The sequence below is a fragment of the Lissotriton helveticus genome, chromosome 3_1, assembly GCF_964261635.1.
Source record: "Lissotriton helveticus chromosome 3_1, aLisHel1.1, whole genome shotgun sequence".
Taxonomy (NCBI): domain Eukaryota; kingdom Metazoa; phylum Chordata; class Amphibia; order Caudata; family Salamandridae; genus Lissotriton; species Lissotriton helveticus.
Genome location: NC_136061.1, coordinates 1,434,317,944 through 1,434,344,485, shown reverse-complemented (window position 1 = coordinate 1,434,344,485; position 26,542 = coordinate 1,434,317,944).

The following is a 26,542-nucleotide window of genomic DNA, read 5'->3' as shown; positions in this document are numbered from 1 at the left end:
TTAGGGGTAGGGGCTGTGCTGTCACAATTGAATGATGAAGGTCAGGACCAGCCTGGAAATTTTATTAGCAGAAGGCTGACCCCTAGAGAGAAACGTTGGTCAGCTATTGAGAGGGAGGCCTTTGCTGTGGTTTGGGCTCTGAAGAAGCTGAGGCCATACTTGTTTGGCACTCACTTCACTGTTCAGACTGACCATAATCCCTTCTTATGGCTAAAACAGATGAAGGGTGAAAATTAAGTATGGGCGAATTTTGCGAATTCGCAAAACAATCCGCGAATTCGCAGATTTCGCTGCAAAATCGCGGATTTTTTGGCAATTGCACTGCACTAAACTGGAGTACTTTCTACTGGCTAATCAGTAAGTGCTACCTCGTTGGGTAAATGTATGGTGCTTTTCCTACACTACAGCTGCGTAAAGGCCCAGAAGAGTTGTCTCCAGTGACCCCGTGTGTCTGTAACTTTGCCACCACACCCATAGGCGCCGAGGTCCCTCGAGTGAGCTGTCCATCACAGTGGAGGAAAGGGCAGGAAGAGGTTTCATAGCCTAGTGTGTGTGGGGCCGGGCTTCTGTGCGAGTTCACATGCCTCTTGTTTATAAAGGTCAGAGATCGATCAGCGCAGCAGATGGGGAGAAAGCAGTAAGTGCTACCTCGTTGGGTAAATGAAATTTATCATGCTTTTCCTACACTACAGCTGCGTAAAGGCCCAGAAGAGTTGTCTCCAGTGACCCCGTGTGTCTGTTACTTTGCCACCGCGCCCATAGCAGATGAGGAGAAAGCAGCCTCCTGTTCACTGGAAGTACAGGGGAACTGCGCTCGAGAAACTCGTGGATGCCTAGACCTCCATCACGGATTACAGCTATTTGTAGACGGTAGATTTGGGGAGAAAGCACACCTGCTTAGCATCGACCGTGCTCACTAGATTCTTGGGCTGATTATAAATGCGTTGCTGGATTTGAGCTTCAACTCGGGCACCTGCTTTATTTATATCTGTAAGTGCTTGCTGCTGAGATTTAATTTTTGTGACAGGAGCCTCGTTGTCTAATTGTAACTATTCTCTGACCCTGCTTCGAGGGTCAGAGCAAGGCCAGAGAATAGTTGCAAGTAGGCAATGAGGCGCCGCTCAGGAAGCACTTACAGGGTTACAGCAGGTGCCCAAGTTGAAGTTAATTTCTTTGTAACCCTTTTGTAAATGGTTACAAAGAAATTAGCTTCAACTTGGGCACCTGCTGTAACCCTATAAGTGCTTTCTGAACAAAATTCGTCCCACTCGCGGATTCGCGGATTTTGCCGCAATTCCGCGAGCGGAACGAATTTTCGGCCCATACTTAGTGAAAATCCCAAATTTTTGAGGTGGTCCATTTCCCTACAGGGGATGGACTATACAGTGGAACATAGACCTGGGAGTAACCATGCCAATGCAGATGGACTCTCCAGATATTTCCACTTAGAACATGAATACTCAACTGTCTGCTTCCTCTCTAAATTGATTGCATGTACATTAGGTACACTCCAGATTGGTTACTGGGTTACCCTTGTGAGTCCCTAGTATATGGTACCTTAGGTACCAAAGTCAGAGGTACCCCAGAGGCCTACCTGGGGCTGAAGCATGTATTATGCCACTCCTGGGAAGCCTTTCAAAATGGCACCACAGTTCTGCTACTGCAGCCTAGGTAAGGTGGTGCTTGCACCCCTTAGTAAGATATAGGCTACCTATGTCTACCTTTTAATACAGACACATATAAACTTATAAGGCACTCCTATGGCAGGCCTTAACAATCTTGAAGGCAGAGTGCTTGGTTTTATGTGAGAGGGTGCCCAAGCATGAGCTGAGCCCCTCTGCAGCTTTCGGAATCACTTCTCTGTAGCTGTTCTGTGATACAGACATACCATATACTCATAAGTGCATTATAACCTCACTGTAAATGCTAACTTTGGAATAGCTGCATCAAAATATTTTGTGTTTGGTGTCAAACACTTTGAACCCCCCCCCCCCGCCAGTCCTGGCAGCGGGGGTAGAATTCCACCCATCTAGAAGAAGAAGACATGTACACCTTTACATAACCTGTAATAGTTTAAAAGAGCCCCAGCATCACAAAATGGATGCTGCTCCCACAGTCACAAGTCTGACCTCCTGCTGCTGGACTAAACTCCGGCAGGGAAGGCCTGGACAATAGGTTTCTTGTCACAGGGAGGTGTAACCACCTTCCCAGACAGGCTTTAGTGTTTTGGGGTTGGGTGGGTGCATTCAGTGAATGCTTTTCAGACAGTGCTGGTAAGCACAGTTGGTGTCCCTGTGCATACCCCAGTTCAAACCGGTTCAAACCGGTTTCAGGGGCACTCAGCCCCTGCTCTGGCATGAAACTGGACAAAGGGGAAGGGGTGTAACCACCCCCTCCCCAGGTCCTCCCAAAGGTAGGATCTTAGAGTTAGTCCAACCCCTAAACTTAGTAGCAGTATAGGAACCCAGACCTTAAGACTTCACATTACCCTGGATGAAACTCTGCAACATATATCCGGGAACTTCGACATTCTATTTTGACTAGAAGATGGAAGGATCTCCCTTGGGGTCAAGGAGTGACTCCCCTGTTCAAACAGGCACCAAAGAAGCATCTTGCCAGTCTACATTTCCAAGGCTCTCAACGGATCCCAAAGGATTTGCAACACAGGACACAGATTTCCCGTCATCTCCGAGGTGGACACGAGATCACAGCAAAGCTGACACCTGTAGCCATCACAAGAGATGTGGGACCAGAACCTGGACACCGTGCACAATTGCTAATGCACCTCCTTCCCGAGCTTTCTCAAAGTTGTGCATTGGGCTACTCGTAGTCCAAGCTCTGAGCGCCATCTGAAGATTGTGGGCCTACACTCCTCAAGTGTTCCATGGAGCAGCTTCTAGCATTTCTGCTTGAGGCCCCTTCGTGAGCACTGGTCCATCAACTAGTGGGTCCCTACGAAGGTAACTCTTTTGTTTCTTGGGCTTCCCTGGTTGCTCCAGATGTGCCCTGACTCTCCTCCAAAGGGTGAGTCCCTCAGACCTTGCTGGTCTGCTCCAAAGCCAATCATTGCATTGTGCGTGGGTTGCTGTTGCCAAGGCTTGTTAGGTCCAATCCGAATACCAACACCGCAGCACTCGACATCCAATGTGGGACAGCTCGAATCCAGCTCTTGGTTGTCGTCGACGCCTCCTGGTCCTTGTGGCTGAAGAGTCAATCTTCACCTTCTGCACCTGAAAATTACCCGACATTGGTGTGCATCTTCTTAATGCCTCCCTGGTCACTGGCAAGTGACCCAAACTCCGTCCCCTCGGCTTTCAGGTTCTACAGATCTCCGATCCACCCTTGTATCCATCCAGACACTTTTCACCTGGTCACCTGCAGCACTTCTTTGCAGCTCTCCGTAGGAAACAACGACGAAACCCGACACGAAAAGACACCTATGCACCCGGCTTCCCTGGGTGAGGTAACACGAGTACTTCTGTGCCCCCGTGGGTCTTGATTCTGGAACTGTCCAGTACTCAAGGGGTTTGCTCCCAGTCCATCCCTAAGTGTCCCTAATCTTTAAAATTCTATTAGCAACTTTCTCCATAGAAGTCAATGGTGATTCGCGGCTTTGTTTAGACACTGCACGCGTCTCCCGTGGGTCTCCTGCGTTCTTTCCTTGGGTGGTTCCTGGTTGCCCAGTGGTTCTACAGGCCCTATGCCTTGTCTCTATGACTGTAGTGGTACTTATACCACTTTTTTAGTAAATGGTTTGTGACGCCCCTACGGCTAAACGTATACCGTGCTAATTTACTGTGTGCTAAATAAGTTTACTGAATGTACTTTTGCGTCTAGCCTCATAAAGAGACTAGAGGGATGTGTTTAGATTAAATACATATATTTTATATATATATATATATATACCTGGTGTGGTTCTCCTTTCATTTGGTCATTACATGAGATTATAGACTGGTAAAACAAGCTGCTTTACATTCCTTCAAAACTTAGCCTGAAGGCTGCTCTCCACAGTTACCACTAGGATAGCTTTCCATATAGGTTGTCTTTAAACCTACCATAAATAAGGGTCGTTTGGACTGGTGCAAGGTGCCCACTAGAATAGTGGACAGCATATGCCAGGCTAACTTCTCACACACACCTTTTTCCTTTTGTCAGTGTCGGCCAGGGTCATCAGATGCACCATTGGAGGTGGAGCCAGCATGGTGGAAGGCAGGCACAGCTCTATTCAGGCCCAGGTGCTACTCCTCCCACCACTCCAAATGCAGATAGGTCTATTTAGCCTAGTGCTGACTCACCCTGTCTCCTGGAGCCCACAAGGCCCTGTCACTCACAACACCAGACATACAATATACATGCTAGCAGAGGCAGTCTGGATGGTTAGGCAAGAAAATACCTACATTCAGGCATCATTAAATTTGAATTTCTACCATGTTCCCTGGGTCAGTTAGGATTATAAGATTTTATAATCAAACTGCCCATTCTGGCCCATGGAGACAGGTAGCCTTGCAATAGTGAAAAACGAAATAGGCTGGAATTCACTATCAGGTCATGCCACATACACATCAGGACATTACCTAACTTTTCATACAATGCACCCTGCCATAGGGCCTATCTTAGTGGTGTCTGATATGTAGAAAAGGGAAGTTTTAGGGACTGGCAAGTGAGTGCACTTGCCAAGTCTACATGGCAGTCACAGACTGCACACAGGCTCTGCAATGGCAGGCCTGAGACACACTTTACAAGCTGCTTCTGTGGTTCACACAGGCAGTGCTGCAAGCCCACCAGCAGCATTTGATTTACAGGCCCTGGGCACACATGGTGCACTTTACTAGTGTCTGAAGGGTAAATCAAATAAGCCAATCATGGAGTCACTAATCAATACATGGATTTACAATAGGGAGCACTTGCACTGTGGCACTGAATAGCAGTGGCACAGTGCCAAAAGCATCTAAACCAGCAAAACATATCAAAAACAAAGGAGGCAACCATTGACAAATGGAAGGGAGACTCACGCCAATGATACCAGGTCTAACAACATCCCAAAAAGGAGGTAATCAGAGAAGGCCCAGTAATCCATATGGCAACATGCGCAGGTCAAAGTTATTGTTGCCTGAGTAAAATTATGCTGAATGGCCAATAATAAAAGTTGTTGGCATAAGCAGTAGCTACGCACCTTTTTCAAAGGCAGGAGAACAGCCTACTTTTGTACCTAGGAAGTGGAAGTCGAATCAAACTTGGCAATCTGAGATATAACTAAGCAATCTTTAAAGGTTTAGATTTCACCATTTCCTTCCAGGTTGAAAGGCCAACACCTTTGTACAGGGGTTTGCATTCATGCCTCTCATGCATGTAAAGGCTTCCAAGGTAGACAAACACTAATCGAGCAAGCCCTTGTTGAGTCATGGTTCAAATACTAGTCAGACAGAGACACTGCACATCAAAGGGTAAGTAATAAAGCCTAATAGCACTTGGTAGGTTGCTGCAATGATGGCACAAGAACAAATTGTCCAGTCCTAACTTATTTTTATTTATTTTGTTTATTTATAAAGCCCAACACTCATCCCGGGGGATATCACGGCGCTATGAACCAAAGGAACTGCTGAAGGCCTATGCAGAAGGGTTATGTTTTAGGGAAAAGGTGTGTTTTCAGTTTTTTTCGAAACTGAAGGTAGTTTGTGGTGTGTCTTAGATCGTTGGGTAGGTCGTTCCACCTCTTAGCTGCCAGGTAGGAAAAGGCGCGGCCCCCTGTTCTGACTTTATAGATTCGTTTAGGTTTGGCCAGAGCTGGTTGACTCGACCGTAGATTCCTGTTGGGGATATAGAAATCGATCTTCCCTTGAAGGATTGTAGGGCCAGTTTTGTGTAGAGCTCTGTGCGCGTGGCTAAGAAGTTTAAAGGCAGCCCTCTGACGCATCGGGAGCCAGTGGAGTTTCTTTAGGCATTCCGATGCTGAGTCTCGTTTGCCTTTACTGCAGACCAGTTTGGCCGCCTGATTTTGCAGGACCTGTAGGCGGGAGAAAAGTTGTTCATTCATCCCTTCGAATGGCGCGTTGCCATAGTCCAGGCAGCTGACCAATAGGGCCTGTGTGACTGACCTTCTGCAGTCCAGAGGTATCCAAGGAAGTATCTTTGCAAGGAGTTTTAATATGGCAAAACCCTTGCCCCAGAGGGAGCGGACGTGATCCTTCATGGACAAGGCGTCGTCCATGATGATTCCCAGGTTTCGTGCATGTTGTTTCGGGGTAGGGGCCAATCCCAACGAGGGTGGCCACCATGTGGCATCCCATACCCGTTTGGCTCCCCCAAACAGGAGAATCTCTGATTTGCCAGCGTTTAATTTTAAACAGTGGTTGTGCATCCATAGGGCCATCTCGGAGAGACAATCATGTAGCTTTTTTTTTGTTATCTCAGGTCCTTCGTCCATGGCCACCATCAGCTGTGTGTCATCGGCATACGAGCAGATGCCAATGCCCCACTTCCTTACAATGTCGGCAAGAGATGAAATATAGACATTGAAAAGAGTGGGGCTCAGTGAGGGACTCCACAGCCGATGGGGTTGGGTTTTGAGTGGAACTGGCCATATGCACTGCCTGGGTGCGATTGCTTAGAAAAGATTGGATCCAGTTCAATGCTGTTGATTGAACTCCTTTACTCAGGAGTGTGTTCTGCTGGCAGTGGTGGGATACCGTGTCAAATGCCGCTGACAGGTCAAGCAGTATCAGTGCCACCGATCCCCCTTGATCTGTGGAGGATCTGATACTGTCCGACACTGCCAGCAACGTTGCTTCGGTGCTATTGTTAGCTCTAAAGCCGGTTTGGGAGGGATCCAGAAGAGAGTTGTTTTCCAGATACCTGGTCAGTTGTATGTTGACCATCTTCTCCAAGGCTTTGGAGAGATAAGGGAGCTGGGAGATAGGTCTGTAGTTCTCTGGATTTGAAATGTCGGATCCTGCCTTCTTCAAAAGGGGGGTCACGGAGGTGTGCTTCCAGGCCTCAGGGAAGATAGCAGTGACTAGCGATTTGTTGAAGAGTTGGGTGACAAAGGGACAGAGCGTGGGTGCGATTTTGGAGAACACGAAGTGGGGGCAGGGGTCCGAAGGAGATCCGGACTTGATTGTATTCAATACCGCTAATACCTCTTCTTCGGAGAGTGGTTCAAAGCTGGTTAAACGAGGTGCATTGCCTGAGTCTGCTTGGTCATTACATCTTTCTGATGTCAGGGTAGACTTACCAGGATTGATTGGAGTGCTAACTTAACCTTTTGATTGCAGCCCTTCATCAAAGCATTATACATTTCCTTAAGTACTGGTAACCGTTGCTCTTTCTAGTTGTATTTAGGAAGGTATACCTTTTCTCTTTCATTAATTTCCAAACAGTGAACTACCACTTTCTTTATTAGTAGAGAACAACATTTCAAGGTGTAAAATAGACAATGTGGTCAATGGAAATTTGCCCTTCTTCCATTGTTTCAGCAGAATGAATGGGCAACATGAAGTTGATTTTGATAGGTACAGAATGGGAGGCTCAGGTTTTAGGCAAAATAAAGCTGATTTAAATATCTGCACAGCATGAGGAAAATGTTATGGACAAAACAAGGCCACCTCAGAGGTCCACTCTTCTGCCAGCCTCGCTGGCTACCTTACTTTACTTTTTGTTTTGCCCACATTTTGCTCTGTTTGCATTGTGCTTTTTTACTCGCTGTGTGCTTGGTTTACCTGCTATTTGCTATGGGTCCATGGGGTGCTCCACAGAAACCAGCTGTTTCCACTCCTGCATCCTTAGCTCTGTCTCCCCCCAGGAACTACATAATGATGGCCGCAACACGACCCCATTGAGCAATTATCTGAGGCACTATCCGCCTCTGGTCTGCTTTCCTGCCCATCTTGCTAACTACCTTACTTTACTTTTTGTTTTACCCGCTTATAGTTCTGTTTGCTTTGTGCTTTTTTTACCCACATTTTACTTATTTTACCCTTGTTTTGATTTGATTCGTTGGGGTGCAGCTTGCATACCACAACTTCCCACCATTTCCAGCCCGCCTCCCAAACTTCGCCTCTTACAAGGACCTACTTAATGATGACTGCAGCATGACCCCAACAGGTGCCAGGATGCTTGTTTCTGGTTCATGGAAGACCTGACTTGGCATTTCGGGCTGGACTGTTCCCATGAGGCACAGGGTCAAGACTGATTTGCATATTGCAGGGTCTGAAATGAGGTGGCAAAGTGAGCTGAAGAATGATAATGGATTCAACCCAGATCTGTGACTGGGGGTGAGTGTCTGAAAAGTTACAGTGCTCCGTCTATCATCTCCTTGTGTTGATTTATTCGCCCTAAGTTGGCATGGTATGCCCAGATGTGGGTCCCTTGCTCACTTTGCCACTGGATTCAGCTAGCCTGGCTGATGAAGGGTGTTACCCAGAAACCGGTCCCAGGATGCTTGTTTCCAGTTCAGGGAAGACCTGGCTTGACACTTCGGGCTGGACTGTTCCCATGAGGCACAGGGTCAAGACTGATTTTCATATAGCTGGATCTGAACTGAGGTGGCGAAGTGAGCTAAAGGATGATGCAGGAGTCAACCTAGATCTGTGACTGGGGTGAGTGTCTGAAAAGTTTCAGCACTCCATCCATCATCTCCCTGTGTTGTGTTCGCTTCTTTTGCCCTAAGTTGGCAGGGTATGCCCAGACGTGGGTGCCTTGCTCACTTTGCCACTGGATTCAAGCTAGCCTGGCTGATGAAGGGTGTTACCCAGAAACAGGTCCAGGTTGCTTGTTTCCAGTTCAGGGAAGACCTGGCTTGGCAGTTCAGGCTGGACCGTTCCCATGAGGCACAGGGTGAAGACTATTTTGCATATAGCTGGATCTGAACTTAGTTGGCGAAATGAGCTAAAGAATGATGCTGGAGTTCACCTAGATCTGTGACTGGGGATGAGTGTATGAAAAGTTTCAGCGCTCCGTCCATCATCTCCTTGTGTTTGCTTTGTTTGCTCTAAGTTGGCAGGGTAAGCTCCGATATTGGTCCCTTGCTCCCTTTGCCACTGGATTCAAGCTAGACTGGCTGATGAAGAGTGTGACCCAGAAACCGGTCCCAGGATGTTTGTTTCCGGTTCAGAGAAGACCTGGCTTGGCAGTTTGGGCTGGTCTGTTCCCATGAAGCACAGGGTCAAAACTGATTTGCATTTATCTGGTTCTGAACTGAGGTGGCGATGTGAGCTCAAGAATGATGATGGATTAAACCCAGATCTGTGACTAGGGGTTAGTTTCTCAAAAGTTTCAGCGTTCCATGCATTATCTCCTTGCGTCTGCTTTGCTTGCCCTAAGTTGGTAGGGTATTCCCCGACATGTGTCCCTTGCACACTTTGTCACTGGATTCAAGCTACCATGGCTGATGAAGGGTGTTAACCAGAAACCAGTCCCAGGATGCTTGTTTCGGGTACAGGGTAGGCCTGGCTTGGCAGTTAGGGCTGGACTGTTCCCATGAGGCACAGGGTCAACACTGATTTGCATACAACTGGGTCTGAACTGAGGTGACCAATTGAGCTAAAGAATGATGATGGATTCAACCCAGATCTGTGACTGGGGGTGTGTGTCTGAAAAGTTTCAGCGCTCAGTCCATCATCTCCTTGTGTTTGCTTTGTTTGCCCTAAGTTGGCAGGGTATGCTCAGACATGGGTCCATTGTGCACTTTGGTACTGGATTCAAGCTAGCCTGGTTGATGATGGGTGTTACCAGAAACCTGTCCCAGGATGCTTGTTTCTGGTTCATGGAAGACCTGACTTGGCATTTCGGGCTGGACTGTTCCCATGAGGCACAGGGTCAAGACTGATTTGCATATTGCAGGGTCTGAACTGAGGTGGCGAAGTGAGCTAAAGGATGATGCAGGAGTCAACCTAGATCTGTGACTGGGGTGAGTGTCTGAAAAGTTTCAGCACTCCATCCATCATCTCCCTGTGTTGTGTTCGCTTCTTTTGCCCTAAGTTGGCAGGGTATGCCCAGACGTGGGTGCCTTGCTCACTTTGCCACTGGATTCAAGCTAGCCTGGCTGATGAAGGGTGTTACCCAGAAACAGGTCCAGGTTGCTTGTTTCCAGTTCAGGGAAGACCTGGCTTGGCAGTTCAGGCTGGACCGTTCCCATGAGGCACAGGGTGAAGACTATTTTGCATATAGCTGGATCTGAACTTAGTTGGCGAAATGAGCTAAAGAATGATGCTGGAGTTCACCTAGATCTGTGACTGGGGATGAGTGTATGAAAAGTTTCAGCGCTCCGTCCATCATCTCCTTGTGTTTGCTTTGTTTGCTCTAAGTTGGCAGGGTAAGCTCCGATATTGGTCCCTTGCTCCCTTTGCCACTGGATTCAAGCTAGACTGGCTGATGAAGAGTGTGACCCAGAAACCGGTCCCAGGATGTTTGTTTCCGGTTCAGAGAAGACCTGGCTTGGCAGTTTGGGCTGGTCTGTTCCCATGAAGCACAGGGTCAAAACTGATTTGCATTTATCTGGTTCTGAACTGAGGTGGCGATGTGAGCTCAAGAATGATGATGGATTAAACCCAGATCTGTGACTAGGGGTTAGTTTCTCAAAAGTTGCAGCGTTCCATGCATTATCTCCTTGCGTCTGCTTTGCTTGCCCTAAGTTGGTAGGGTATTCCCCGACATGTGTCCCTTGCACACTTTGTCACTGGATTCAAGCTACCATGGCTGATGAAGGGTGTTAACCAGAAACCAGTCCCAGGATGCTTGTTTCGGGTACAGGGTAGGCCTGGCTTGGCAGTTAGGGCTAGACTGTTCCCATGAGGCACAGGGTCAACACTGATTTGCATACAACTGGGTCTGAACTGAGGTGACCAATTGAGCTAAAGAATGATGATGGATTCAACCCAGATCTGTGACTGGGGGTGTGTGTCTGAAAAGTTTCAGCGCTCAGTCCATCATCTCCTTGTGTTTGCTTTGTTTGCCCTAAGTTGGCAGGGTATGCTCAGACATGGGTCCATTGTGCACTTTGGTACTGGATTCAAGCTAGCCTGGTTGATGATGGGTGTTACCAGAAACCTGTCCCAGGATGCTTGTTTCCAGTTCAGGGGAGACCTGGCTTGGCAGTTCGGGCTGGACTGTTTCCATGAGGCACATGTTCAAGACTGATTTGCATATAGCTGGGTCTAAACTGAGGTGGTGAAGTGAACTAAAGAATGATGATGGATTGCACCTAGATCTGTGACTAGGGGTGAGGGTCTGAAAAGTTATAGCGCTACATCCATCATCTCCTTGTGTTTGGTTTCTTCGACCTAAGTTGGCAGAGTATGCCCAAACGTGGGTCCCTTGCTCACTTTGCCACTGGATTCAAGCTAGCTTGCCTGATGAAGGGTATTACCCTGAAACTGGTCGGAGCATGCTTGTTTCTAACCCTGGGCGAAGCACTACGCTACGCTCGCGTAGTTTGCGAAGTTTGCGCAACTTCGCACTACGCGAGCTGCACGTAGCACAGTGCGAACATGCGTAGCGCAGCGTAGCGTAGTGCAGCGGTCATTTTTTGCTTGTTCGCGGTCCTCAACGTCATGTTCGCGACCGCGAGCAAGCAAAATTACATCCCGGCGAGACTCTCAACTCGGGGAGGTCAGGTTTCTCATTGCGAGTGGTCGTGCATGCTCGCGACCGCTCGCGATGATAAACTACCAGTTCGCGTTGAGAAAGCTGCCGCTCGAGTAAAAATCTACTCGAGCGGCAGAAAACTACAGCTCGCACTGTGCAAGATGCAGTTTTCAATGATTGCACAGTGCCGGATGTTTGTTCGCACTGTGCAACCATTGAAAATGCATCTTGCACAGTGCGAACATGCTACTACGCAGCTCGCGTAGTGCTACGTGAAGTTCGCGTAGTGCAAAGTGCACTTCAAGTAGCTTCGCGTAGCGCTACTTCGCGAACTACGCCCAGGGTTACTTGTTTCCAGTTCAGGGAAGACATGGCTTTGCAGTTTGGGCTGGACTGTTCCTATGAGGCACAGGGTTAAAACTGATTTGCATATAGCTGGTTCTGAATTAACGCCATCTTTGGATTACAGCGAAGGGCACGAGCCTCGGAGCTTCTCAAAAGACTTCACTGTTCTCCGGTCGCTAAGAGAGTCTCTTTTAAGATCTTGACTCTGGCCTTCAAAGCTCTCCACTCGATTGGCCCAAAATACCTTGGGAAGCGTATGGCCTTCTATGCCCCCAGGAGGACTCTAAGGTCCACTCTGCTGGCCAAAGCCGTCGTTCCCACCATCAGACACGCTCGCACGGGAGGTCGCTCTTTCCGGTACCTGGCACCTCGATGCTGGAACGAGCTCCCCTTTTCCTTGAGAACAGCCAATAGTCTGCTTTCTTTTAGAAAGGAACTGAAGACCTGGCTCTTCTCCCAGTAACTCTGTGCCGGCCTGCGGTGGGCGTTGTGTTGTATACTTCCCTTTTAGTTCTCTTTGCCAAAGCGCCAGGACACTCCACGGAGTAGCCGTGCGCTATAGAAGAGCCCTTTATAACATAACATAACGTGGCAATGTGAGCTCAAGAATGATAATGGATTCAATCCAAATCTGAGACTGGGGGTTAGTGTCTCAAAAGTTTCAGCGCTCCATGTATCATCTCCTTGCGTTTGCTTTGCCCTAAGTTGGCAGGGTATTACCCGATACGTGTCTTTTGCTTGCTTTGCCACTGGATTCAAGCTAGTATGGCTGATGAAGAGTGTTACCCAGAAACCGGTCCCAGGATGCTTGTTTCCAGCTCAGGGAAGACCTGGCTTGGCAGTTAGGGCTGGACTGTTCCCATGAGGCACAGGGTCAAGACTGATTTGCATAAAACTGTGTCTGAACTGAGGTGATGAAGTGAGCTCAAGAATGGTGATGGAGTAAACCCCCATCTGTGACTGCGGGTGAGTGTCTGAAAAGTTTCACCGCTCCATCCATCATCTCCTTGTGTTTGCTTTGTTCACCCTAAGTTGGCACGGTATGCCTAGACGTATGTCCCTTGCTCACTTTGCCACTGGATTCAAGCTAGCCTTGCTGATGAAGGGTGTTACCCAGAAACCTGTCCCAGGATGTTTGTTTCCGGTTCAGGGAAGACCTGGCTTGACAGTTCGGGCTGGACTGTTCCCATGAGGCACAGGGTCAAGACTGATTTGCACATAGCTGGGTCTGAACTGAGGTGGCAAAGTGAGCTAAAGAATGATAATGGATTCAACCGAGATCTGTGACTGGGGGTGAGTGTCTGAAAAGTTTCAGGGTTTAGTCCATCATCTCCTTGAGTTTGCTTTTTTCACCCTAAGTTGGCAGGGTATTCCCAGACGTGGGTCCCTTGTTCACTTTACCACTGAAGTTAAGCTAGCCTGGCTGATGAAAGGTGTTACGTAGAAACCAGTCCCAGGATGCTTATTTCCAATTCAGGGAAGACCTGGCTTGGCAGTTCGGGCTGGACTGTTCCCATGAGGCACAGGGTCAAGACTTATTTGCACATAGCTGGGTTTGAACTGAGGTGGCAAAGTGAGAAAAAGAATGATTATGGATTCCACCTAGATCTGTTACAGGGAGTGAGTGTCTGAAAAGTGTCAGTGCTCTGTCCATCATCTCCTTGGGTTTGCTTTGTTCGCCCTAAGTTGGCAGGGTATGCCCAGACGTGGGTCCCTTGCTCACTTTGCCACTGGATTCAACCTAGCTTGCCTGATGAAGGGTGTTACCCAGAAACCGGTCTCAGGATGCTTGTTTCCGGTTCAGTGAAGACCTATTTTGGCAGCTCGGGCTGGACTGTTCCCACGAGGCACAGGGTCAAGACTGATCTGCATATAGCTGGTTCGGAACTGAGCTGGTGAAGAGAGCTCATGAATGATGATGGATTCAACCCAGATCTGTGACTGGTGGCGAGAGTCTGAACAGTTTCAGTGCTTTATCCAAAAAAATCCTCATGTTTGCTTTGTTCGCCCTACGTTGGCATGGTATGCCCAGAGGTGAGTCCCATGCTCACTTTGCCATTGGATTCAAGCTAGCCTGGCTGATGAAGGGTGTTACCCAGAAACCATTCTCAGGATGCTTATTTCATTTCAGGGTAGACCTGGCTTGGCAATTCTGTCCTGGACTATTCCCATGAGGCACAGGGTCTAGACTGATTTGTATATAGTTGGGTCTGAACTGAGATGGCGAAGTGAGCTAAATAATCATGATGGATTCAACCCCGATCTGTGGCTGGGGGTGAGTGTCTGAATAGCGTCATCACTCTGTCCATAATCTCCTTGCGTTTGCTTTGTTTGCCCTAAGTTGGCATGGTATGCCAAGATGTCGGTCCCTTGCTCACATTGCCACTGGATTCAATCTAGCCTGGCTGATGAAGGGTGTTAACCAGAAACCGGTCCCAGGATGTTTGTTTCCGGTTCAGGGGAGACCTGGCTGGGCAGTTCGGGCTAGACTGTTCCCATGAGGCACATGTTCAAGACTGATTTGTCTGTAGCTGGGTCTGAACTGAGGTGGCGAAGTGAGCTAAAGAATGATGATAGATTCCACCTAGATCTGTGACTGGAGGTGAGTGTCTGAAGAGTTATAGAACTACGTCCATCATCTCCTTGTGTTTGGTTTGTTCGACCTACGTTGGCAGGGTATGCCCAGACGTGGGTCCGTTGCTCACTTTGCCGCTGGATTCAAGCTAGCTTGCCTGATGAAGGGTATTACCCAGAAACTGGTCCCAGGATGCTTGTTTCCAGTTCAGGGAAGATATGGTTTGGCAGTTCGGACTGGCCTGTTCCTATGAGGCACAGGGTCAAAACCGATTTGCATATAGCTGGTTCTGAATTAAGGTGGCAATGTGAGTTCAAGAATGATGATAGATTCAATCCAAATCTCTGACTGGGGGTTAGTGTCGCAAACGTTTCAGCGGTCCATGCATCATCTCCTTGCGTTTGCTTTGTTTGCCCTAAGTTGGCAGGGTATGCCCCGACAAATGTCCCTTGCTCACTTTGCCACTGGATTCAAGCTAGCATGGCTGATGAAGAGTGTTACCCAGAAAACGTTCACAGGATGCTTGTTTCTGGTTCAGGGAAGACCTAGCTTGGCAGTTATGGCTGGACTGTTCCCATGAGGTACAGGGTCAAGACTGATGTGCATACATCTGGGTCTGAACTGAGGTGACAAACTGAGCTAAAGAATGATGAAGGAGAAAACCCAGATCTGTGATTGGGGGTGAGTGTCTGAAATGTTTCAGCACTCCGTCCATCATCTCCTTGTGTTTGTTTTGTTCACCCTAAGTTGGCAGAGTATGCCCAGACTTGGGACCCTTGCTCACTTTGGCAATGGCTTCAAGCTAGCCTGGCTGATGAATGGTGTTACCTAGAAACGTGTCCCAGTGAGCTTGTTCCTGATTCAGGAAAGACCTGGCTTGGCTGTTCGGGGTGGACTGTTCCCATGAGGCACAGGTTCAAGACTGATTTGCATATAGCTGGGTCTGAACTAAGGTGGCTAAATGAGCTAAAGAATGATGATGGATTCAACCGAGATCTGTGACTGGGGGTTAGTGTCTGAAAAGTTTCAGCGCTCCGTCCATCATCTCCTTGTGTTTGTTTTGTTCACCCCAAGTTGGCAGAGTATGCCCAGACATGGGACCCTTGCTCACTTTGGCAATGGCTCCAAGCTAGCCTGGCTGATGAATGGTGTTACCTAGAAACGTGTCCCAGTGTGCTTGTTTCTGATTCAGGGAAGACCTGGCTTGGCAGTTCGGGCTGGACTGTTCTCAGCAGGCACAGGGTCAAGACTGATCTGCACATAGATGGTTCTGAACTGAGGTGGTGTAGTGAGCTAAAAAATGATGATGGATTCAACCCAGATCTGTGACTAGGGGTGAGTGTCTGAAATGTTTCAGCACTCCGTCCATCATCTCCTTGTGTTTGTTTTGTTCACCCTAAGTTGGCAGAGTATGCCCAGACGTGGGACCCTTGCTCACTTTGGCAATGGCTTCAAGCTAGCCTGGCTGATGAATGGTGTTACCTAGAAACGTGTCCCAGTGAGCTTGTTTCTGATTCAGGGAAGACCTGGCTTGGCAGTTCGGGGTGGACTGTTCCCATGAGGCACAGGGTCAAGACTGATTTGCATATAGCTGGGTCTGAACTAAGGTGGCTAAATGAGCTAAAGAATGATGATGGATTCAACCCAGATCTGTGACTGGGGGTGAGTGTTTGAAAAGTTTCAGCTTTTTGTCCATCATTTCCTTGTGTTTGCTTTGTTCACCCCAAGTTGGCAGGGTATGCCCAGACGTGGGTCCCTTGTTCACTGTGCCACTGGATTTAAGCTAGCCTGGCTGATGAAAGGTGTTACCCAGAAACCGGTCTCAGGATGCTTGTTTCTGGTTCAGTGAAGACCTGGTTTGGCAGCTCCGGCTGGACTGTTCCCATGAGGCACAGGGTCAAGACTGATCTGCATATAGCTGGTTCTGAACTGAGCTGGTGAAGAGAGCTCATGAATGATGATGGATTCAACTCAGATCTGTGACTGGTGGTGAGTGTCTGAACAGTTTCAGTGCTTTGTCCAATAAATTCCTCATGTTTGCTTTGTTAGCCCTACGTTGGCATGGTATGCCCAGAAGTGGGTCTCCTGCTCACTTTGCCATTGGATTCTAGCTAGCCTGGCTGATGAAGGGTGTTACCCAGAAACCATTCCCAGGATGCTTGTTTCATTTCAGGGTAGACCTGGCTTGGCAATTCTGTCATGGACTATTCCCATGAGGCACAGGGTCAAGACTGATTTGCATATAGTTAGGTCTGAACTGAGGTGGCGAAGTGAGCTAAATAATGATGATGGATTCAAACCCGATCTGTGGCAGGGGGTGAGTGTCTGAATAGCATCATCACTCTGTCCATAATCTCCTTGCGTTTGCTTTGTTTGCCCTAAGTTGGCAGGGTATGCCCAGATGTGGGTCCCTTGCTCACATTGCCACTGGATTCAATCTAGCCTGGCTGATGAAGGGTGTTAACCGGAAACCGGTCCCAGGATGTTTGTTTCCGGTTCAGGGGAGACCTGGCTTGGCAGTTTGGGCTGGACTGTTCTCATGAGGCACATGTTCAAGACTGATTTGCATATAGCTGGGTCTGAACTGAGGTGGCGAAGTGAGCTAAAGAATGATGATAGATTCCACCTAGATCTGTGACTGGAGGTGAGTGTCTGAAGAGTTATAGCACTACGTCCATCATCTCCTTGTGTTTGGTTTGTTCGACCTACGTTGGCAGGGTATGCCCGGGCCTGGGTCCCTTGCTCACTTTGCCACTGGATTCAAACTAGCTTGCCTGATGAAAGGTATTACCCAGAAACTGGTCCCAGGATGCTTGTTTCCAGTTCAGGGAAGATATGGTTTGGCAGTTCGGACTGGCCTAATCCTATGAGGCACAAGGTCAAAACTGATTTGCATATAGCTGGTTCTGAATTAAGGTGGCAATGTGAGCTCAAGAATGATGATGGATTCAATCCAAATCTCTGACTGGGGGTTAGTGTCTCAAACGTTTCAGCAGTCCATGCATCATCTCCTTGCGTTTGCTTTGTTCGCCCTAAGTTGGCAGGGTATGCCCCGACATGTGTCCCTTGCTCACTTTGCCACTGGATTCAAGCTAGCATGGCTGTTGAAGAGTGTTACCCAGAAACCGTTCCCAGGATGCTTGTTTCTGGTTCAGGGAAGACCTGGCTTGGCAGTTAGGGCTGGGCAGGTACAGGGTCAAGACTGATGTGCATACAACTGGGTCTAAACTAAGGTGGGTAAATGAGCTAAAGAATGATGATGGATTCAACCCAGATCTGTGACTGGGGGTGAGTGTCTGAAAAGTTTCAGCATTTTGTCCATCATCTCCTTGTGTTTGCTTTATTCACCCTAAGTTGGTAGGGTATGCCCAGACGTGGGTCCCTTGTTCACTGTGTCACTGGATTTAAGCTAACCTGGCTGATGAAAGGTGTTACCCAGAAACCGGTCCCCGGATGCTTATTTCCAATTCAGGGAAGACCTGGCTTGGCGTTTCGGGCTGGACTGTTCCCATGCGGCACAGGGTCAAGACTGATGTGCATGTAGCTGGGTCTGAACTGAGGTGGCTAAATGCGATAAAGAATGATGATGGATTCAACCCAGATCTGTGACTAGGGGTGAGTATCTAAAAAGTTTCAGCGCTCCTTCCATCATCTCCTTGTATTTACTTTGTTCCCCCTAAGTTGGCAGGGTATGCCCAGACGTGGGTCCCTTGCTCACTTTGCCACTGGATTCTAGCTCGCCTGGCTGTTGAAGGGTGTCACCCAGAAACCGGTCCCAGGATGCTTGTTTCCAGTTCAGGGAAGACCTGGTTTGCCAGTTAGGGCTTAACTGTTCCCATTTGCAACAGGGTCAAGACTGATTTGCATAGAGCTGGGTCTGAACTGAGGTGGCGAAGTGAACTAAATAATTATGATGGATTCAACCGAGATCTGTGACTGGGGGTGAGTGTCTGAAAAGTTCCAGAGCTCCGTACAATCATCTCCTTGTGTTTGCTTTGTTCGCCCTAAGTTGGCAGGGTATGCCCAGACTTGGGTCCCTTGCTCATTTTGTCATGGGATTCAAGCTTGCCTGGCTGATGAAGGGTGTTACCCAGAAATCGGTCCCAGGATTCTTGTTTCCGGTTCAGGGAGGACCAGGCTTGCTAGTTCGGGCTGGACTGTTCCCATGTGGCACAAGTTCAAGACTGATTTGCATACAGCTGGGTCTGAACTGAGGTGGCGTAATTAATTAAAGAATGATGATGGTTTCAACCCAGATCTGTGACTGGGTGTGAATGTCTGAAAAGTTACAGTGCTCCGTCGCTCATCTCCTTGCTTTTGCTTTATTTGCCCTAAGTTGGCACGGCATGCCCAGACATTGTCCCCGTGCTCACTTTGCCACCGGGTTCAAGCTAGCCTAGCTGATGAAAGGTGATACCCAGAAACCGGTCCCAGGATGCTTGTTTACGGTTCAGGAAAGACCTGGATTGGCAGTTCGGGCTGGACTGTTCTCAGCAGGCACAGGGTCAAGACTGATCTGCACATAGATGGTTCTTAATTGAGGTGGTGAAGTGAGCTAAAAAATGATGATGGATTCAACCCAGATCTGTGACTAGAGCTGAGTGTCTGAAAAGTTTCAGCGTTATGTCCATCATCTCCTTGTGTTTGCTTTGTTCGCCCTAAGTTGGCAGCTTATGCCCAGACATGGGTCCCTTGCTCACTTTGCCACTGGATTCAAGCTAGCCTGGCTGATGACATGTGTTACCCAGAAACTCGTCCCAGGATTCTTGTTTACGGTTCAGGGAAGACCTGGCTTGGCAGTTCGGGCTGGAATGTTCCCATGAGGCACAGGGTCAAGACTGATTTGCATACTGCTGGTTCTGAACTAAGATGGCGAAGTGAGCTAAACAATGATAATGGATTCATCCCAGATCTTTGACTGGGAGTGAGTGTCTGAAAAGTTTTAGCACTTTGTCCAGCATCTACTTGTGTTTGCTTTGTTTGCCCTAATTTGGCAGGGTATGCCCCGACATCGGCCCCCTGCTCACTTTGCCATTGGATTCAAGCTAGCCTGGCTGATGAAGGGTGTTACCCAGAAACTGTTCCCAGGATGCTTGTTTCCAGTTTAGGGAAGACCTCGCTTGGCATTTTGGTCTGGACTGTTCCCATGTGGTACAGGGTCAAGTCTGATTTGCACATAGCTGGGTCTGCACTGGCTCCCGGTCAACAAGAGAATCACCTTCCGGCTCCTCACCCACGCACACAAAGCCCTACACAACCAAGGACCAGGATACCTCAACAGCCGCCTCAACTTCTACGCTCCCAAACGCCAGCTTCGATCGGCCAGCCACGCCCTCGCCGCCGTCCCCCGCATCCGAAGAGCCACCACAGGAGGAAGGTCATTCTCCTACCTGGCAGCCAAGACTTGGAACTCCCTTCCTACCCACCTCCGCCTGACCCAGGACCACCTCGCCTTCAGGAAGCAGCTCAAGACCTGGCTGTTCGAGCAGTAGCGGACCCCCTCCCCCCAGCGCCTTGAGACCCTCCGGGTGAGTAGTGCGCTATATAAATGCATTGATTGATTGATTCATTGATTGAACTGAGGTGGCAAAGTGAGCTAAAGAATGATGAGGGATTCAGTCCAGATCTGTGACTGGGGGTGAGTGTCTGAAAAGTTTCAGCTCTCCGTCCATCATCTCCTTGCATTTGCTTTGTTCGCCTTAAGTTGGCAGGGTATACCCAGAAATGGGTTTCTTGCTCAGTTTGTCACAGGATTCAAGCTAGCCTACCTGATGAAGGGTGTTACCCAGAAACCGGTCCTAGGATTCTTGTTTCCTGTTCAGGAAAGACCTCCCTTGGCAGTTTGGGCTCGAGTGTTCCCATGAGGCACAGGGTCAAGACTGATTTGCATATATCCGGGTCTGAACTGAGGTGGCGAATTGAGCTAAAGAATGATGATCGATTTAACCCAGATCTGTGACTGGAGGTGAGTGTCTGAAAAGTTTCAGCGCTCCGTCCATCATCTCCTTGTATTTGCCCCATTGAGTAGTTGCCTGGTGTGTGAGCTGCCTCAGATCCACTCTACTGCCAGTGGTGTACCTAGGTATTTGGCTGCCTCTGGCGGTCCCTTCGTTTTCCACCCGCGGCGACTGAAAAAAAGAGCAGGTGAGGGGGGTGCTGGCGATTCTTGCATTGGCTGCAGTTAATAGCGGGGATAGGCCACCACACTGCTGCTCCTGCCTGCCTCACTTGCTTCCTTACCTAACTTTTGTTTTACCCGCTTTTTGCTCTGTTTGGTTTGTGCTTTGTTTTACTCACTTTTTGCTTTTTTACTTGCGTTTTGCTTTTGTTCTGTGGAGTGCTGGTCTCACACCACACCTTCCCACTGTTTTCAGCTCCACCTTCCAAGATCCTCCTTTCCCAGAACGTACTATTTTTCGGGTGAAAGCACGTCAAGGCAAGCCCATCTGCATCTGTTCCTGATTGGACTGTGCCCAGTGCCAGAAACCTTGGTCCCCCACCATCTACAGCTAGTCCTCCATGGAATTCTATCACTCGAGCCCCAAACACAGAGAAGACCACTGCTTCTGTGCCACACCCAAAATCACTTCTCATGCTCACACTACCACTTCTCACTTCACCCACACCCCAGTCATACCGAGCACCCAGCACCACACCCATCCACAAACCCACACACCCAACATTCACCCGTCCCATGCACCACCAGCCACCACCAGCCACCACCAACCACTCGCATGCATGCTCTCAACAGCTGCTCCCTCAACAAACACACCATTGTGGTTTGGGGCCTCATCCATACATATACCAGCCTGTGGAGTTATGCAAGGCTGGCAACATGGAATGTCATGATGTCAGACTTGTTAGAGAATGTTGGATTATAACTGAAGAAGCTGGTGCGCCTGGAGCTCAGCTGAAGATGTTGTGCTGAAATAAAATGTTTTAAAAAATGTATTCTGTTCCTGAATCTTTACATTGGCGACGAGTAGAGGGAATTGTGTAGGGGACAGTCTGCGACATCTTCGCCCCTGGATCAAGTACGAGGCAAGTTATTTGAGTTAGCCTGCAGCAAGTTATTTGAATTAGCCTGCGCTATTTACTTTTGATAGAAGCAAAGTGCCTAAAAGCGATTGGTGATTTTGTTGTGGCTCCACATCACACCTCAGTCTTAATGTGTTTGTATTATTGAGCCAACAGCGGAAGTCTGCCTGTATTATGAACTATTTGATTTCTGCATGAGCCTGCCTGAATCTGATTTATTTGCCATGAGCGGCTCTCATATTTGATCGAATTTATGCCCGGTGTGTACTTGTGTCAAGTGAAACTGACATACACATCAGCACCAGGCGTCCATTGGCATTTGGGATCGTTGTGTGAGAAGCAGGAGGTGCTTGTCAAGTACAAAAGAAACTGACACACGCCCGGGCAAGAGCGGCGTGAGAGATTAATGTGATGGATTGACCTATGCATTGTAAAGCATTGACCTGTGTGCGAGGCTGATATCGGCGTGAGGGATCGGCGTGCAGCTTGAGCACAATTTCGTTTGTTTTCTTAAAAAAGAAAAAAAAAGTTTAACTTGTGAACCCGGTGCAAGGGATCGGCACACAGCTTGAGACACACGTTGACCTGTGTGCCAAGCTACTATCGGCACGAGGGATCGGCGCGAGGGATCGACGCACACCCTGAACACATTCACCAAGATAAACGGCCAATATTACAATAACTTTACATATTGAACAATATAAAATATAAAGAAAATAAAAGGAGACATTTTCTCACGGCAGCTTCCTTGTTTTGTCACTTTTGGCTCCTCCTCTTAGGCAACTATACTAGAAGAAGGACTATTAAGATCTGCAATAAAAGAAAGACTGTGAACATAGAAACACTTCTACGAATGCAAGATAAATATCCATGTTAATTGTTTTAATTTATTGTGGTAACTTATTATGTTAATTTATTATATGAGATTATTATTTTAACTTGTTATTTTAGTTTGTTATATTGCATCTTGCAACCATGGCAGATCAAAGCATTGCTTCACCTCCACCTTTTCTGGCTTCTCCAGGAGATCCACCTGTACCTTGGAAGCAATGGAAAAAAATATTTCTTATGTACATGTTAGCAATTGGTGGAGATTGTTATAGTCCACCCAGACGTCAGGCAATTCTTCTGCATCATTTAGGCATTGATGGGAGGAGAATTTATGAAGATTTGCCAGAAGTATCCTTGGGAATGGAAGATGGGCAGCAAAACAATGTTTTTTAGTTGTCTATGCATATGTTAGATATCCAGTTTACTCCCAAGACCAATCCTGTGCTAGAACGACATAGGTTTTTTCATAAATACAAAAAGCTGATGAAGCTATAGCATCTTATGTAGCAACTTTGAGCGGATTAGCATTGCCATGTCGCTTTGAAAAGTTAACTGATTCTCTTATTAGAGATCAAATGGTACATTGTACCAACAATAGAAGAGTCAAAGAGAAACGATAGACAAAAGACCCCAATCTAGAGGAAACTATTCAAATTGCTAAGGGCATGGAGCATACTGCAATATGGTTAAAGGAAATTGATAGCACAAATAGTGAGAAAAAAGATAACGTCTTAGCAGAAGTTGGAACTCTACCGCCAGAAAAAAAAATGTTGATAAGAATGGTGATGTTAAAAAATTGGGTGAAGAAAGTAAGAAATGAGAAGTAGAAGTGAGGCAGAGAAATACAAACAAGAGAAATAAAATGTTTTTGGTGTGGTGCTCCGGGCTACGTCGCATCAAGTACAATGTGTGCAGTTAGAAATGTGCTGTGCAGGAAATGTGGCAAAAGAGGAACTCTTGCCAAGATGTGTAGGACTAAAATTGAAGTCAGAGACACATGAAGGGTCCAATTGGTTAATCAAGAAGTTGATGATGTTTGTCAAAACATTCAAGAAATAGTTTCGACAGCGGAGGCAGAGTAAGTGGGTGCAAGTGCAAGCACAGGAGTCAAGTTACCAGGAGTGAAATTAGAAAGTGTTGACAAATTAGAAAAGCCACATTGTCAGATTCTCTTTGATGGACAACCCATAAAAGTATTAGTGGATTCTGGAAGTCTATTCACTCTGATTTCTAGAGAAACTTTTATGAATGTTGACGATTCCTTGCTGTGTAAGTCCGATATAAAAGCTGTGGGATATGCTGGGAGGAAGATAGAAATTTTCGGAATGAGCTGGGTGACTATCAGCTTCCTGGGAAGAGATGTCTATGTAAGAGTGTGCATTACTTACTATGTGACAAACTTGCTGGGTTGGCGCCATCAACGAGATCTGGGTATAATTATCAATCCTTGTGCTAAAGAACCAATAATGTTGGCTGAACAGAATGTGGAGGAAGAAGTTAGTGTGGAAGACTATGAAGGTTTGATGAAGCAATATCCTAAAGTTTTTTCTGATGAACTGGGCCTCTTGAAGGGGTTTTCTCACAAAATTATTTTAAATGATGGTGTGAAACCAGTGGTGCACAAGGTGAGAAATGTTCCTAAAATGATGAGACAACCATTGAAAGAACTTGAGAGACAGCTAAAGCAACAAATCATTGAGCCCATCGAAGCCTCGGAATGGTTAGCTCCAATTGTGGTGGCACCTAAGGGTGAAGGAAAGATTTGTTTACGTATTGACTTACGTGACTTAAGCAACTGCATTTGGGTGGACGGACAACCATTGCCAAACATTTCCGAGATGTTAACCATGGAGGGAAGGGGGTTGTGTTTAGTGTCCTAGACATGTCATCCGCATACCATCAGGTCGATCTCCACATTGAATTGCGTCATTTATTTTCCTTTTTCACTTCGTTGGGTGCATTTGTTATAAAAGAATACCTTTCGGATTAGCAACAGCTTTGTCAGACTTCCAGAGGGTGATGAAAAACATTTTTGGAGATTTGGATCATGCTTTGTATTTTCAAGGCGATGTGCTCATTGTGGGGAAAAGTGATTGTGACCATGATAAATTGTTTGAGGAAGTAATGTTGAGGTTGGAAAAGCATGGTTTGACTGTAAAAAACAAAAAAGCCAGATTAAGAAGAAAGAAGTAACACATTTAGGCCACACTATTCATGCTAAAAGGCATGAGTCCAAAGAAGAGTATTGTAACAGCACTAGAGAATGCTCACAAACCCAACACCAAGGATGAATTGAAGTCATTCCTGGGTTTGGCAGAATATTGTGCTAAATTTGTAAAACATTTTACAGAGATTGTTGAACCATTGAGGCGGTTGATGAAGAAGGGGGTGGAGTTTGTCTGGATGCAAGAGTGTGAGAGTGCATTTCAAAATATAAAGGATTGTATTGTGTGTGCTCCTACCTTGTCATTTTGATGTGACACGAAAAACGTATGTCACTACCGATGGTAGCAAGGTAGGGTTTGGTGCAGTTTTGACACAACTTAAGGAGGGAGTTGAAAATGTAATTGGGTTTGCATCTAGGCGGTTGCAGGGAGCAGAGACTGCCTATTCAGTGATTGAAAGAGAAGCCCTAGCCTGTTGTTGGGGGATCAATCATTTCAGGTTCTATGTGTGGGGTATTCCTTTGAGACTAAGAACTGATCACAAACCCTTGACTTATATTTTCAAGGGTGGACCAGATTTGGAAGGTAATGTTATGCCACACATGACAAGATGGTTGTTAACTGTTCTGGAACAAAACTTTGAAGTTGAATTTGTGAAGGGTAACAAGAATGTGGTGGCGGACTATCTATTGAGGATGCCCGTGGATACTGAGGAAACAGTTTCTGAAATAATTTCCAGTAAGGTATGGTCAGAGAGTGAAAATGCGTGAATTCTTTAAGATCAAGGAGTAGTTAAGTATTGTTGATGGGAAATTGAGGTGAAGGTGTCAATTTGTTCCTATCAAGGGCATTCGATCTAGGATTCTCGACATTATTCATGAAGGATAGCTTGGACGTGGTGTTATGAAGAGAAGAGTAAGACAATCAATTTGGTGGCCTGGCATTGATCATGATGTGGAGAAAAGACTAAAGAATTGTGTGGCTTGTGCAAATAGCGATAAAACCAAGATGATCAGGCAGCCTCCGTTGGAAGTGTTGAGTTTTCCTGGTAAACCCTGGGAGAAGGTAACCATTGATTTTCTGAGACCCATAGTTAAGTTAGGAACCGCAAGCAGGTTTAATTGAATTTTAGTGGATTACCATTCCAAGTGGTTTGTGATCAAGGCAGTGCCAGAAGTGAACACATCTGCTGTTATTGAGTTTTTGGTGGAAAGTTTCATGGATGAAGGCATTCCAAAGACAATTGTGTCAGATTATGGGATGCAATTTGTGTCTCAGGAAATGGTAGCTTATATTTCTGGGATAGGAATTGTACATGAGAGGGTAGCTCTTTTCCGACCTCAGCAAATGGATTGGTGGAAAGAGTAAACTGGTTAGTTTTGGAGAATGTACAGTTGTCTTTGGCTAACCTCTTGCCATGGAGGAAGGAATTGAAGAGAATGATGTGGTCACATAGAACAGCTCCTCATTCTGGGACAGGAGTTTCACCTTTTGTTTCTCTAAAAGGAAGGTTGCCGGGTACGAAGGAGTGTCCTGTATGGTTGAGGAATTAAGTGAAACTTGTGGTAGATCAAGGGAAAATTAAGAAGAAAATTGTGAGATCGCATGGAAAGAATGTGGAATACTACAACAGGAGGAGGGGTGTGAAAAGGTGTGGTTTTGTGCCAGGTAATTGAGTCATAGTGAGAAAAAAAGATGTTTCCAAAGGAGAGAGCAAATATTCTACTCCATGCCGAGTGAAGGAGGTTAAGCGTAGTGTTGTAGTCTTAGACAATGGCTCTCCAAGGAGTATGGGTGATGTGTGTAAAGTCATGGGGTAATCCTCCATTGGGGTATGTTAGACCTGGGGGTCTCTATTTGGCAGGGGTAGGTACCACTGTCCAAATAGGGACCTTGCTTCTAGTCAGGGTAAGGAGGAAACACTCTGGGATAACCCCTGCTGACCCTCTAGGTAGCTTGGCACGAGCAGTCTAGGCTAACCAGAAGGCAATGTGTAAAGTATTTGTAC